Consider the following 16929-nt stretch of genomic DNA (forward strand, 5'->3'; position numbering starts at 1 on the left):
AGATTTCATAAGAGTCAATTAATGAGCCTATGCAGTTCCCACCCAGACACACCTTCCACATCTTCTTGTGCCAGTCACTCCCCTTAGGCACTCACAAGTTCTCATGTTCTTTGTAATGGTTCACAGTGAGGATTAATGCCTGGGAATTACAGTATGAGGTTTAAATATCCCTTCATTTACAGAACCACCCATCCCATCTGCAAGTGTAAGAGACCTCACTTTACAGTGTATGGGAGAGAGTAAATACATAAGTATTTAGTGGAGGGAAAGAAAGATATGCAAAATTTTCACACATTTCTCCACATTCTCAGCAACACTGCTATTTTCTGATTTGAGAAATTAGAACTGCTATTTTCTTGTTTACCTTAATGCTTATGTGGCTCCTGGTACAGATGGATATATGTTTGTTCATTTTTGGTGCCTTAGGACATTTTTGGTTTTGGAGTATGCAGATCTGACACTTCAGGCCGTTTGTTTGTTTTTTTTACTACTTGTCAGCTCCCTGAGAGTGGCCAGAGAGTCTGAGTCCTGAGGTTACAAAACAAAAGGTATACTTTCCCATACTCCTTTCCTAGCAGATGACTGTGAAAGACCACAAACAATTAGGGAGAGGTTTGGGTTTTCTGCTCTCCTCTAGGCTACTACTTTGTGGGTCTTGGGTAGGATATGGGGCATCCATTTGCTGGCCTCGATTCCAGTGTGAGCTGACATGTTCTGAGTTCCAATACAGTGGCCTCCTTGGTTCCTGCTTCCTGGCTGTGGAGGTAGATACTTCCTTGGTGGGCCAGTTCTGTGCTGCTGATTCAGCAGAGCTACCTGAAAGTCTTTCAATTATGTGGTGACCTAATTCTCTATATTAAATTCTCTTCTATAGTTTCTACCTTGAGCCATTTCTCTATTTGCAAATGCCTCTTAAGTGTTAAGTACTATTTCTTTGTGAATATATTTTCATATCATTTTTTAAAACTGAAACTTTTTATCTTATAGTATTTATAGACCCCATGCAGTTGTAAAAAATAATATGGAGAGATACTATGTAACCTGCAGCCCATCCTCCACAATAGTAACATTGTGCAAAATGGGATAGCTGAGACACTGATGTTGACACAGTCAAGACTCCAACATTTCTATCACCACAAGGATCCCCAAGCTGTCCTTTGATATTTGTACACACTTTCCTCCATGCCCATTTCCCTAACGCCTGCCAACTGTTAATTTTTCTTTCTTTTTTTGGGAGGTGGCGGGGTGGCATGGCTAGCAAGAGATTGAAACCAAGGTCTTGGACTTAATAGGCAAACATTTTACCATTGAGCTACATCCTCAGCCCAGCAATTTTGTCATTTTGAAAATAATATAGAACTTCTATTACATAGCATGTAATTGTTGGAGATTGGCCATATCCACTCATCATAAGTCTATCAATAGTTTGTTTCCTTTTATTATTGAGTGGAGTTGCACAGTATGGATATCCACTGTTTACCCACAGTATATCTCTGTTGTTTCTAGTTTGGGGCTGTTGCCAAAACCAGACATCATTGTCATCAGAGAACACACTTTGTATGGTATCAGGTCTTTTAAGTTAATTGAGTTTTGTCTTAGGACCCTGGGTCTGTTTTGTGTTTCATGGCACTAGAAAAGAACATATATTTTACTGTTGTTTGGTGTCAGCTTGGTTGCAAACCTTTCCAGATGCACTGAGGGATGATGTATTTCTTTCTTTCCAGAATCCAGACACTGCCCAGGGCCCCTGGCCTCCATCTACAAAGCATCCTCTGTGGTCATTGACTTCTTTAACTAGAGTAGACAATCCAAAATTAGACATTTCAGCAGATAATATTCCCTTCCTCTAATGATGCATGTGATTAGATTGTGTGCACCTGGATAACCCAGGATAGTTCCAGGAATATTTGTGTCTCAAGGCCTCTAACTCAATATCTATAGAGTCCTTTTGCCAGATAAGTTAACACACTCAGTGATTCTGGGTCAGGACTTGGACATTTTTATGAGGCTGATGTTTGGCCTGCCACTCCATCCTTTTACTTTTGACCTACCTAGTTATGTTTCTTGCCACTCTTAAACAACCTTTAAGAAGAGTCACTTCCATTCTGAGTGCTGCTTCTTTGTTGAAGCATAATTTAGAGTAGTTCTGTCTACATTTCCCCCTTTACTGTGGATGGTGCAATTAAGCACAGGTACAATCCATGTGTTGTTTGTTAAGTTGTATTAGTAATGCCTCATTTCCAGGAATGGACACTGGCATGAGACTCAGACAGTACAGAGGCCAAAACCCAACTTTTGTGTAGATTAGGTTAAAATGACAGGCTGTCTTCAGACTTCACGTGGGTGTTTTACAGTGGCTACAACTGCTCCAAAAAGGTTTGGAAATCAGCAATGTTTATACATGTGGAAATTCCCACCCACAAAATGTCAGTAAAGTTTGTAGTTTGGGGATTTAGGCCATGTTCTTCATTCAGTCTTAGAACTTAGCCTGTGTATCTGCTGAAATGTCTACTCTTTGGATTGGCTGTATTTTTTATTTTTAGGGATTCATCTTCGCCCTTATCAACTGGAAGGTTCAACTGGTTAGCCCAATGCTTCCATTGTCAAAATGGCTGTATCCTGGGAGATGAGATGGGCCTGGGTAAGACCTCCCAGGTATGTTACTAGTGATCACCCTTTACCTCACTGAAATACCTCTTCCGAGATCATTACTATCTTTAGCTGCTAGCTACATGTATATGAAATGCCTACACTTTTTAATGTAATCATAACCTTGATTTTTCTAATTATGGGAGTGGGTGGAGTTATGTCACCACTTGTGTCTATGCTAGCTTTTGACATGCATCTGTGAGAAGCCATGCCTAAATTGGGAGTGCAGTTAATGGGCCCAGCCCAGGGCTTTTCTCTGTGTAAATCTTGGTGTTGCTCAGAATACAATATGATCTCTGATGGAGTACACTGGGAGATTTCACTTATACCCCATGGCTTCTCAGGCAGACAAACCTGATTCTAGTATACGAACTGAGAACTAGGAACTAGAACAAAGATCAGTTTCTCTAGAAGTCAAGTGAACAGTCCTTGGAACAGTAACAGGCCTTCCCTATAGCCAGTGTGCCTCAGTTATTGGAATTGTCCTGCTCACTTCATTCAGACCAAACTAATGCCACTTGTTCTTTTCTTTTCCTCCTCTAATTTAACTTCTCTTAAAATATACCAAATTTGTTTTGCTAAAACTTTGTTTTGAATTTTTGTATCTATGTCATGAAGGCTATTGGTGTATAATTTCTTTTCTTTCAATACTTTTTACTGGTTTTATTATTGGGTTAAAGCCAGGCTCATAGAATGAGTTGAGAACTGTTACTTCCTCTTCAGTTTTCTGAAAGAATTCATGTGGAGTTGACATCATTTCTTCCTTAAACATTTGCTAGTGACTTACTAGTGACTCCAGATTTCTTACATAGATATATTTGGCTTATGGTAAAGAAGATAAACTATCCCTAATTGTATTCTCAGAGAAAGCTAAACCGAATGGTTTTCATCCAGTTTAGTCCTAAAGGGTTGCTGGGGGCACAGTTGGGCTAGGAAGCTACTCATAATTTAAAACATATCTCCATTATAAAATTGATACAGTCATATTTTTAAAATTACCTGCTACTCTGTAAGCATAGCACTCTCACTACAGCATGAGTAGCAATGTTTATATTATAAGTTTGAAAATTACAGTTCTCATATACTCCATACACTTCATGTGTTGTTATTCTAACTCTGCCAGGGTAACTTTGCATTTTATTATATTTTTAACAATCAGTTTCTACTGGCTACATTAATCAAAAGAATTTATTGTAATTTACTTAAATGTACAGATGAGGAATGGTGAGTTCCTTTTGTGCTATTTAAATTAATGTTGATGTGAATATCTTGAGGTGTATAGATTTCTCAGAATTTTGAATTATGCTTAGGATTGAATTTTTTCAGAAATAACTCAACATTTGTGGACAGAGGCTCCTCACACATTTCTGTTTACGAAGAAGGTTTTTTTTTTATATATCACACCAACTTCAAATCATAATTGTATATGGGCATCTCCTGCAGAATTCCCATTTGGTTTCAGAAAGACTTTCATTTTATTGCTTCCTTCATCTTGTGAGGATAATGTATCATTCATTTTTCCCACTAGCATGTGCTCTAGGAGGCAAAGGGTTTTGTCTGTTTTGTTTCCTGTTGTATAACTGGAGCTTAGAAAACACCTTACCAATAAAACACACTCTATAAATACACATTGAAGGTAGGAAAACAGTAGGGGAAGGAAGGAGGAAGTTGGGGAGGGAGGCCCACAGGAAGGAAGGAAACATACTCATCTATGAGCCCAGCGAACAGCCAAGAGCCACTTTGTGTGGGTCATGCTCTCTGTTGCTTGGTGCTTCAGGCTTTATGTTTCAGTTTCCTGATCATTTCTATCAGGTGAGTCGCTTTCATTGATTTCCAATTTACATAAATATTGAGCCTTATTGCTTGCTAACTACTAAACTAATTAAATACCATAAATTCCTTTGCCAACTCTACTGAGGCTTACATGAATTCTCCCTGGGAATGAATTACTCTCCTAATGGGTAGAAGACTGTACATCATTTCTTTGTAAAGCAAGTTGAATATGAGAATTTGTTCCCTCTGGTTGTGTGCACCTTGTGGTTACTTCTTATGGGGAGATGTGATCCAAACCGACTTCTTCTGGGTTCCAGACTACTGCTCCCTTCGTTTACTTGGCAGGAAGATTGAATGATGAAGGACCATTTCTGATTCTTTGTCCCTTGTCTGTTCTGAGGAACTGGAAAGAAGAGATGGAGAAGTACATAGTAGATGTAGCTGTAATTTTATTGTTTGTATTGACTAATATAATTTTCTAGATGATGTGTAAAATATAACAGTTCACTTGTCATTATGAATGAGGTTATTTATTCTAGATTGCCCTGAACTTAAGCAAGGTAGGTAGACACTGAGGATCTGATAGTGGAGGTCTGCTGGATGTTATTGTTACTATTTGGCACTTTACTTATGTACTTATTCATTTATTTATTCATTTTGTAGCATAGGAATTGAATCCCACAACCTTGCACTTGCTAGGCAAGTGCTCTACCACTTGGTCATGCCCCCAGCCCTTTTGCTTGTATGTTGTTTTGAAATATGGTTTCAATAACTTTGATTGATCTGGAACTTTTCATCCATCCTCCTGCCACTACCTCCAAGGTAGCTAGGATTACAGATGTTCACCATCATACCTGGCACAGTTTGGTAATATAAAGACCAGTTTAGACTTTCAGTAAATTTTGTTAAACTAAAAGGGAAAACAAGCCAGGTGTGATTATACACGTGTATAATTTCAACTACTCAGGAAGCAGAGGCAGGAGAACGGCAAGTTCCAGGTCATCCTGAGCAAAGCTGGTAAGACCTTATCTCAAAAGGTCTAAGAGGCACTTTGTTTTCCTAGCAAGTACTATGCCTGGTTCAGTCCCCAGTAGTGCAAAATAAAAAAAAGAGAAACTATTGTTTTCACAGTAAAATAGGAAGCAACTACTGTTAAAAAACTGTTTAATTTTTAGAGTCAACACATAACCCTCTTAGATCCCTCCACCTGTTTACATGGTACCTCACCCTGAGATTTAGCTCTAGATGCTTTTGGAGATCAAGATGCTCTGGATGCAAGTCCTCCAGAGGTATGCATGTTGCAACCATTCCATGAAATGTAATTTTCCAGATTCGTATACCATGTCCCATGGCTCTAGTATTTGGCCTCACCTTCCCTTTTCTTGGATCCAGATTTGCTCCAGGTTTTTCCTATGTAATATATGCAGGTAACAAGGAGGAGAGAGCCCACCTTCAGCAAGACCTAAATCAGGTGTCACTTTTTCATGTACTACTGACCACCTATTTGGTATTCCTTCCTTTCTTTCTAGAAAGAATCCCCAACCTGATCCTTTACAATGTGTTGACGCCTCTGAAATTTCATTAAAAGTCTTTTTGAGAGCACATGTTTTTCTGGAAAGAGAGGAGTCTACCTTCACAGTCTCACAGAGGGGCTGTGATCCAAAGAAGGAAAGACTCATGGTGCATCAGGTTAGCAAGGCACTTTTCCTCTGTTTCCTGGTAGATTAACCAGGTGGCTTCTCAGGATAGTGGCCCTTGAGCCACCTCTTGGCTGATGCACATGGAACAGGGATCATGTCCTGAGGGTTCACATCTGCTAACTGTAACAGAGGGATGGAGAACACAGCTCCAGTCTTATTTTAAATTCTTGTTCCTTAAGCTAAGACTGGGTAACTAAGACCTTTCACTCAATCATGTCCCCCTTCCATTTGTAAGATAGTGCTACTGAAACATTTTGATCAGAAGGTTTTTTTACTTTGGAAACAGGTAAGACTTTGATAAATGCTGCAATTTAGTACATTAACAAAAAATTAGATTAATTATGTCAGAATCTATCAACACCACCATTTTTAATTGTCTTCCTTAAATTTTCAGATGTGCTTGAAAGATGTTTCATTTCTGAAATTGTGAGTAGATTGTATTACTTCAGAAACTATGCTGAATTAATTATGAAAGTTGCATCATTCCTTTACACTGGTACTTTGTGTCTTTCCTGGTATGTCTGCTGTGTCTTTTATGAGTCCTGTCTGTGGATCATCAGGTGTGGCAGGAGTCCTGGGTACTAGCCCTCTTCTCTTTATCTGTGTGTCTTTGACTTAGTTATTGAGCCCTGTGAATATCAGTTTCATCTTTACAATTTAGATTATTAAGTGTCTTACCTTGGATGGCTGTTGTGGAAACTGAGATGAAACATACATGGGTGGTAGTTAATAGAGACTAAATTCTTAACACTGTAACTGGCACAGACATCTGCCAAGACTGCAGTTTGGAGATTTTATTCTATGCAGAAGGTGAATTCTGTGAGCTTTTTCCTGGAAATAAGCTAAAGTTACAGTCAGTGTTATAAAATTAACTTTGTAAAAAGGGGGTTTGAGTACACTTCTAATTCCTTAACTTTTGGGCCTCATATTGACTCAACCCCAAGCTCTTAGTACCATCTATTAATAGGAGTGGCATGTTGCAATATGTGATCATGTCAGGATAACAGGTATGATGTAAAGGGTAGTCAGATTTTAGGAGGAGGAATTATGAACATTTGTTGACAGGGTTTCATTCTCCATGACCCATGTATTTATGACATACTTAAGTATGGATTCTGCCTCTTTAATGTTCAAAAATTTTTGTTTTCAAAGTACTTTATCAATATCTTAAGTGTTTTTTTCTCCTCAGCCAAGTTTTTGTGAGTGCATTTCTGCTTTCATCTAATTTAAATACTAAATTCTAGGTCATAGGTTTTATTACTTCTGTACGGTGTTTCATTTCAGAGAGCATATTACCTTGCTTTCCATGAGAAGACTGTATGCTTTTCCTTTCTTTTTCTTTTTACCCATTTATTTATTTAATTAATTTGACACTTCTGGGAGTCAAGTCCAGGGCTTTGCACATGCTAGCAAGTGTCTACCATTGATCTACCCCTCCCAACCCCTCTTTATTCTTTTTTTTGACACATGGCCTTGCATTTCCTAGGCCAATGCTTTACCACTTGTACCTAACCCCAGACCCATTTTTATTCTTAATATCTAATTTAACATTTTTTGGTCTCTCACTAGGAAAGAAAAGTTCTGAGAATTATTGGCAATACCAGGAAAGTAAGTCATGGAGCCCTCTAGGAAGACATAAAAGGCAATACAGGGATAAGAAGCACCAGATACCCACAGAGCAGGGCAGTGAGTGAGAAGTATCAAAAGGCAGTAAGATTAGAACATAAATGTTTTTGAGTACTTTATAAAAATCATCCAATAAATTTCTCAAAAACTGTACTAGGCAGGTATTATCAACTTTACAGCTGAGGAAAATAAGAGAGTAGGCATCCCACCAAGGCTCTGCCATGTAAGCAATGCCTCCAGGCTATTTGCTTTAGTTGTTCTTCAGAAAGCGTTTCCAATTTTTTGCCTGGGGCCAACCTGGACCTTGATCCTCCTACTGATTTGTACCACCACACTCAGGCTCAGTTATTGAGCTATATTCTCACTAACTTTTTTCCTGAGTTAGCCTGGAATCACAATCCTCTGGATCTCCTCCTCCTGAGTAGCTGGCATTAGAGACAAAAGCCACATTAATTTCTTAATTAATGGGAAGGCAGATATACAAACTCAGCACCCAGAGCTATGCAGCCTCTTTTTTAAGATAGCTTCTAAAAGTATCTAAACACACTGGCCTATCATAGTATTCAGCAGAAATACAATCATTTTATTTCAGATAATCTTCTCTGAATGCATTTCTAGGTGTCTTGAAGAACCTGTCACAGATGGGCATTTATATTATTAACTCATAGTTGAAAACACAGCAACATAGATGTATTTTTCAATATGTTTATTAAAGTTATAGTCTACTTCTGTGTTGCATGTTCCAAAAGCAGTAGGGAAGCATAATCTCTGCACTAAAGAGATTTATTATGGATAGTGAAGAATATTATGTTAACAATATAAGAAATTTCAAATCTTTTGGACACTAGATTTGGAAAATCTTTGGACTGCGAGAATTAGAAGTTCTCTTGGACTGTCTGTTATTCACTATTGAAACTCCACCCACCTCTTTCTCTCCAAGGAGAACTCTTTAGATTGTACTTTGATGAATGATTCTACCCACTTCCTTTTATAGAGCTATAATCCATCTTTCTTGAAAAAGGCATTTTTTGGATCTGTGTATGCAAAAATCTTAGTGTCCAGTCCTTCATAAGGGAATAGAATCTAACCTGTTTAGAATAGCTCTGTACTACAGAAACTCACAGCTTATCTTGACCACTGTCCTCCCTCATCTGCATGCTCACTTATGTTGTCCTTATATGCATCCCCTGCACTCTCCAAGGACTTATATTCTCCTTGGACCCCAGTTCTTTGTCTGCACCAGTCTCAGCAGGTGAATGGTAGCAGGATGCACCATTTGCCCTCTGAACTTTCTCCATAACTTCAGAGAAGACAGGCTTCTCTGCACAAGATCTGTCTCTAATTTTTGAGGAATTTTCTTACCATAACCTCTATTTCACTTGTATGTATGTATACTTAGTTTTTAAATGTAAAGATGATATAATGTGATTCCATAATACTTACAAATAAAATTAAAGTTAAAAATCTTATAACTTCTGCTTTGTTATCTTTTGTACAATTGTCACACTTTACAAAAGGATATACACTATATCTTTTAAAATCCCACTTTTTTTTGGCAGTGCTGGAGTTTGAACTCAGGGCCTCATGCTTCCTAGGTAGGCATTCTACCACTTGAGCAAGTCCACTATCTCTGTTTTGTGTTGGGGATTTTTGAGATAAGGTGTCTTGAACTATTTATTCAGACTGGCTTCGAACCATGATCCTCCTGATCCCTGCCTCCCAAGTGGCCAGGATTACAGACTTGAGCCACCATCGCCTGTCAAAATTCCACTTCTTTGACTATCATGGTACCCCTGTGTCTTAATCATGTGTGTTTGAATTCCAGCTCTATCTTTTCGACTTTGACCAAGTCACATAACCTGTCTGAAGTTTAGTCTCCTTGTTAGCTGAAATATGTCTGCATACTATGTAGACACAAGCCCAATGTCAGGCACATAGTACTAGGTCCTTTCTCTTTCTGTCTCCTTCCTTTCTGTGTACATTTTTCCTACCTTGGAAAAATATCCCCTTTTACTACCTTATCCAGATATTATTTTATGCACATAGTTGCCCCTCAGATAGGAAGATGGTTCAGGTGTTTTTTTTAATATGCTGGGTTTACTGTTAGTCAACAATACTTGCAATTCTGCTTGTGAGATACTCATTTGAGTTACACAAAACTGAAAGTTGGCATTTCCTGCACAGCTTCTCATGGAGTGTTCTTGTTGTGGATGAAGTTCACAGATTGGCAAAACTAAAGTTCCCAACTCCATTTGGCAATTTCAGAGGTAAGCTTAGGTTTTATATGACCTCCACCCTTTATAATATACTTTGTTTTTTAGAGCAATTTTAGCTTCACAACAAAATTAAGTGGAAGATACAAAGATTTCCCATATTCCTTTGCCCCCCCCCATACATAACATCCCCCATTACTAACATCCCCTACAAGACCAGTAAGTTATTACTCAGAGTCCCTAATTTATGGGTTCACTTTTCATGTTGTAGATTATGTGGGGTTGGACAACTTTATAATGACATGTATCCACAATTGTAGTATCAGGCATAGCAACTCCCTGCCCTGAAAGTACTCTGTGTCCACCTATTCATCTTCCCTCCTCCCATAGCTCCCTCTATAAAAATACGAGCTGGACAGGGTGGTACACACCTGGAGTCCAAGCATTTCAGAGACTGAGGCAGGAGGATCTCAAGTTCAAGGCCAACCTGAGCTACACAGCAAGACTGTCTCAAAATTTAAAAAAAAATTATAACATATTTTTCAGTCAGATCTCTATAGTTCTAAGTGAACATTCTTCTAGGAGATGGAAGTAGTATTTAATATAGCCTACCTTCTTCTTTTTATGTAGGAGGTAATGTTTACTAAAATCTGGTTATGAAATAAGACCCCTATAAAATGCACTGTAGTTTTAGAAATGTTTCAGCTCTCTTTCAATTATCTTTAATTTGTTTGCCAAAAATCTTACAATTCTTGTCTTCAGTAGAAGATATATTGGACATATTATACCTTTCTCCCAATTTACATATTTGAAAAGTTTACAGTCCAAATGGAGTCATGAAGAGTCCAGTTTCATACCATCAAGTATTACCTTAAATCTCTTGTCCTTGTCATACTTTGGATGTGGTACAATTGCTCTCATTTCCTTCCCTTGCTCCCTTGCCCCACGCTGGCAAAGTAGATGAGAAGTGTCTGCTCTTCTTCCTGAGGAGCTGGTGGAATTGAATTATCCTGATCATTATTGACCTGTTACTGCCCTGTTCACTTGTGAGATCACATCACTTCTGTGATGATGAAGTTTGGTCTTCATTCTGTAACAAATCACTTAACTTTAGAGTGCATTTAGAAGAAAATCTTAAAGCTCAATCCTAAATTTATTGGCCTATAAATGGCAGATTTTAGAGTTCTAGAGCACGTGTGGTCAGTGCCTATATGTCTCAAAGACTGATGTCCCTGTGTAGGGCATCCTGTACTTCAAAGTGTCCTTTGCCTTCTTTTTAGTGTCCCTTCCCTAGGAAGTTGTCATGTTAGTCCATTTGTGCCTAATAATTTATAATGAACAGAAATTTATGTCTTATAGTTATGAAGATTGGGAAGTCCAATATCAAGATGCCAGAATTTGGTATGGGCCTTCTTATATGCCTTTCCTTGGCAGAATGGCAAGAAAGAGCAATCTGGTCCAGTACCTCTTTTTTTTTTCTTTTGGCCATAGTGGATGTTGAACTCAGGGCCTTGTGCATACTAGGCAGGCACTTTACCACTTGAGCCACTCTGCTAAGCCTTTTTGCACTGATTATTTTTGAAGTATGGTCTTGCTTCATGCCTGGGCCAGGCTCGATTGCTGTTCTTCTATTTGTGTCTCCCACAAAGGTGGGATGAAATGTGTGCACCATCACACCTAGCCATTCCTCAATATGGGGTCTCATGAAATTTTTGCCCAGGCTGGCCTTGAACTGTTATCCTCTTATTTCCACCTCCCAAGTAGCTAGGATTGTAGGTTTGAGCCACTGGGCCTGGCTACAATGACTCTTTTAAAAGGGCCTTGATACCATTCACAAGGGAAGAGTCTTTGGGACCTAATCAGTTAGCTCTTATAGACTTGCTTCTTATGACCATCACATTGGCAACACCTGAGTTTTGGAGGCAACACACTCAAACTGTAACTGTTGTCATCTTCCTGGGCTCTGTCCTTGTAAAATTCTGCTTCATAAAACACTAGACCACTTTAGTAATTTGTAATGGGAGAAGAGACACAGGTGTAAAAGAACCAGAATTTGAGGTGGGGATACTGAGTTCTGTTGCAGTCGTCTTCAAAGTCTTTTCTTGTTCAGAGTATGACATGGGGAGATTGTTCTGGTCCTCTCAGATTTCCTTTTTAGGTGAAGTGTGAAGATAGCTAGATGGTTAGAAAAAAATGTTTGTGTATTAGGCTGAGAGGTGGGAAGCTAATTCTTTTTGGTTTTTATTCTTCTTAACATTATTTTCAGCTTGCTTGCACAAGTTGGAATAACCCAAATGTGAAACTGTGTCATTTTGTTATATAGTCTATGCTACATCCTTATAAAGCATTTACAAAGCACGGGTGCCATGAAAAATTTTGTACAACAGTATTTAATCTCATGGAATAAGTTTGCAAAGTATTCTATACACAAAGAACATTTACACAATACTATAGAGTTTGTCTCTGGATCTTTTATACCCAACTATAACTTTTCATGCCAAAATTGACACTACTGTGAATCAACAAATTAATTCATGGTTTAAGACTGTAGTGACTGGTGAAAATGTAAGTTATGATGAGTTATTGGACACATTTTTAAAAAACCAGTTCCCATAGTTGAAATACTTTGAAAATAGTGTCCAATAAGCAGAGCAGGCATGAATTGGTAGACATTAATTAAGCATTTTAAAAAGAAGCTGCCCCTTTAAAACAGGGCAATTGCAAAACCATTTAATCAGCTTTAGTGGATTGTGTCATTTCATTTATCACATTTTCATATTACAAAAGCAGTGTATTCTTATTATCCTCCCAATCAAATAAAGAAAGATAAGAAAAGGAAAACAGAATTAAATCCTCCTCCTACATTAACACTTTGGTACATAGGCATATGCTGCCATATCATATTTTTGAAATAAATATATTATTTTAAATATCAAAACACAGTATGCATGCATGTGTACATGCAGAGGATATGGGTTTCCCACATTGTCTGTTAGTCTAATGGTATAAGTTCCTGTTTATGTCTGTTCAGAGGTTGACCTTTTTGGCCTAATATCTGTTGTTTTTTCTTACCTTTTATTTTATTACCAATTAACTAGCATTTAATTATTAGACACTTGCTCTTGATGTTCTTGTTTCTTTCTCAAAACTTTAAGAAGTTCTTTCCATTCTGTACAATGTCCAGAAACATCCAGAAGATTTCATGTCTTACATCTGAGGCACTGAAAGTATTGAAATTATTACAAAAGGATACACTTCTGTTTTAGATCTTGCTTCTTGCTCATAATGGAGGAGTCTGATGCTGTCATTTTGGCTTCTCACACTCAATGTGTATGTACTCACTGTGCCTCAGATGCTTTGTAAGCTACACTTAGATTGTAACACATACTTTGAATCCCCACATAGATTGAATAGCAGTAACCATACTGAATACCCATGTAGTACTGCAGAGATAATAAATGGCTGTCGCTTCCATCCTTATAGGAATGTCTTCCTCATAGGGTTATTATCCCTACCTTACAGTTGAAACCAATGAGTAATTTTCTACGTCAATCAGACCATGCAACTTGAACCTGAGCCTTCTGATTTCATGTACCTTAGTCATTCCATTAAATCACGCCACTCTATATGAACACAGGTTTTGATGGGTAACTCAATCCTGATTCCCAATGTCAGGGATCTTTACTTTTATTTATCTATTTATTTGGGTTCTCAGTGGTCTTCCTGGTGACTGGGACTCCTATTGAGAACAGCTTCCATGAGCAATTCTCCCTCCTCAGTTTTGTGGAGACTGATCACTTTTCTAAGGGGGAGGTGAAAGATTTTGTTCAACATTACCAGGATATTGAGAGAGTCCAAAGCAATACTTCCTTTAATAGAAAAGTTCCTTTTCTACTATCTCCAGGAGGAGGACTTGGCACAGAAACTACTCTACTTTCTAACATTGCTCCCAGACCAAGAGTTTGAGATGGATGGGAAGTGGAAGTGAAGGAGGAATGAGGGAAGTCTTATTCAATCACATAGGTGACTGCTTTATTTCATACCTTAGCCCCTCTGCCTTGTAGAATTATCTGAGTATTCCAGAATGGTTATTTAAAACAAATGATGGCACACAAACTGGTGATTTTGTAGGCACTGGTTAAATGAGTCGGAGGGCCTCTCACAGCAAGAATATGCACACCAGAGGGTAAAGATGACCTGGGGATCTGCTCTGGTCACTCCTATGTTTACAGTTGTCAGATAAAATATAGAACACCCAGTCAGATATCACATGGGGTATATCTGTATTAAAATGCTGTTTATTGTTAATCTGAAACTCAAATTTAACTGGTTCCTTCTTTGCATTTTTTCCCACTGTATCTGGTAATCCTACATGTGTAATTTTAACTTATGATACTTTTTGAAGTTCATGAAACTTGGTGAAGGAACACAAGGAACTTAAAGTCAAAAGAACAAAATCTGAATGCTGGCAGCATTTATATTCAGCTGTGTGACCTTGGAGAAGATGCTTTGTTTTCTATGAAACTTACTTAACTCTGCTATAAAATGGGGCAACATTTGGGCTATTACCCAAAAGGGAAAATGTCAATGCTGGTGAGGATGTGAAGAAAGGGAGCTCTTATACACTGCTGTGGGAAAACAGGATGGAGGTTTCTCAAATAACTAAAAAAAGCACTATTACACAATCCAGCAATTCCACTACTGGGTATATGGCCAAAAGAAATGAAATCAGTATGTCAAAGATACCTGCATGCCTATATTTATTACAACTCTCTTCATAATAGTCAGGACATGAAACTAACCTAAATGTCAACGAACACATGAGTGAATAAAGAAAATCTGATATGTATATATATATATATATATATAGTGGGAAATTATAAATAGTGGGACACAATTTATATATAGTGGGACATTATAAATAGTGGGACACCATTATATATAGTGGGACATTCTAAAGCTATAAAAAAGCACTGGCTTTTGATCTCTTCCCAGGCTAGCCATATCTGGTAAGAAACTATTTCTTATGAACCTGGGTTTCAGCACTGGGTCACAGCTACCAATTAGCCAGCAATCTTGATTATAAATGACTGATCCTCCACATTGTGCCTGTTGCCAGCATTGTTTTCATGAAGATCTTCATTAAATTAAACAAAATAACTCAGGTTTTCTTTTTCTTTCTGTCAAATAGACTTACTCTTAGATATTTTTACCCAGCTGCAGAGTTAGGCAAACTGTGAGTTTGAAGCACTTTTAAGGTATTGGTATTCACTAGGGTGGCTATATTAAACATATTATCAGCTTAATGACATTTTCAACTTGCAATGGCTATATAAAGCCATAATCCTATTGTAAATCCAGGAGTATCTGTGCTGTGAAATATAATGACCCAAAACATTGCATGAAAATGAGCAACAACACTAAAATATTGCAGTGTGTTCTGCAGTATTTCAGTGGCTTGCCTACTTTTGTCCCACGCTCTTGTGTGTTTTTTCTGCTGAGGCGAGTGGAAGCTGAGGTAGCTACTGAGCTTCCCAAGAAGATAGTAGTGATATATCATGGCATGTCAGCATTGCAGAAAAAATACTACCAGGCCATCTTGATGAAAGATCTCAATAATCAGCAGACATTTGTCTATTTGGAAACTAAATGAGCATGTGATTATCATGCAGGGAAATATTTTATAATCCTACTCTTTTGTATAAGAAGAATGCAGGGTACAGTTTTGTAGTCTGAATGTTACTCAGGTCAGCTTCAGTGAGACTATCTTAAGAGTAGCTTAGACTTGGTTGTTGTAAGCCATGAAATTTTTCTTTCACCCAGTTTGCCTTAATGAAGCAAATGTTTTTAAATGCCCAGTCATGCCTTTGCACTCTCAGATATTTAGCAAATTGCAAAACTCTTTTATTGAATCAAATTCACTGGGAGGAAATGAGAGTGGGAAGTAAGAGGCAGGAGTAGAACAGTCTATTTACTGGAGTTTATTGTTTGTTTGTTTGGTTTGGTTTGGTCTTTTGACTTGAGAACAGTTGAAAATGGGAACTGAGAATTTTGGAAAAAGATAAGACACCACTAAATTCAATATAGACTTCTCAAAACAAAATGATGGCAAAGACAATTTCCTATGGATGTGCTGTTAATTCACAATATAGTTTTGTGCAATTTAAGAAGTTAATACAATTTGACGGGTATATGAGGAAACCAGTAAAATTATTTATGACAATTTTGGGATGTTGGCTTGGTAGTCCACCTTTTTCTCTCCTTTTTAAAAATTTCAGATACATTTGAAAATGAGGTGCAAAGAAAGTTGTCCCAGCTTTGAAAGTGTGTGGGTCACCCATATTTGTTTGATGGTAATCCAGTTCCCTTTCCTGTATTATTTTTTGTGAACAATTCTGTGGTCAAAATCATCGAAAATCTTTTCAAAAGAATTGCCTGTATTTACTCTGTTTATTATTCTCATTTCTTCTTCTTCTTCTTCCTTCTTCCTTCTTTCTTCTTCCTTCTTCCTTCTCCTTCTCCTTCTCCTTCTTCTTCTTCTTCTTCTTCTTCTTTCCTCCTCCTCCTCCTCCTCCTCCTCCTCCTCCTCCTTCTTCTTCTTCTTCTTCTCTTCTCTCTCTCTCTCCCTCCCTCCCTCCCTCCCTCCCTCCCTCCCTCTCTCTCTCTTTTTCAGGGCCTCAAGCTGGCAGGTGAGGACTACTCAAGCCATGCCTTAGTACTTTAGCTATTAGTTTATTGTTCAAATAGGGGCGCATGATTGTGCTCAAGTTGGCCTTAGATTGTAATCCTCCTGTCTCAGTCTCCAAGGTAGTTTGAGATAACAGGCATGCACCACCATCCCTGGCCTTCTTTGACATTAAAAAAAATCTAAGGTCCAATCATAGATTCTGCATTGCCTTTCTCAGGCCTGTTTATTCTCCTAAAATTTAGAAATGTTTTTAAGCTCTTCATTTTGATTTGTTTTTGTC

The 16929-nt window shown here is 38.0% G+C and overlaps 1 pseudogene; it reads left to right on the top strand.

Moving 5' to 3' along the window:
• The first annotated feature begins 2631 nt into the window (after positions 1-2631).
• Positions 2632-16929, top strand: part of LOC109680945 (chromodomain-helicase-DNA-binding protein 1-like) — a 38254-nt pseudogene continuing 23956 nt past the window's right edge.

Source organism: Castor canadensis, chromosome 18, assembly GCF_047511655.1.
Source record: "Castor canadensis chromosome 18, mCasCan1.hap1v2, whole genome shotgun sequence".
Taxonomy (NCBI): domain Eukaryota; kingdom Metazoa; phylum Chordata; class Mammalia; order Rodentia; family Castoridae; genus Castor; species Castor canadensis.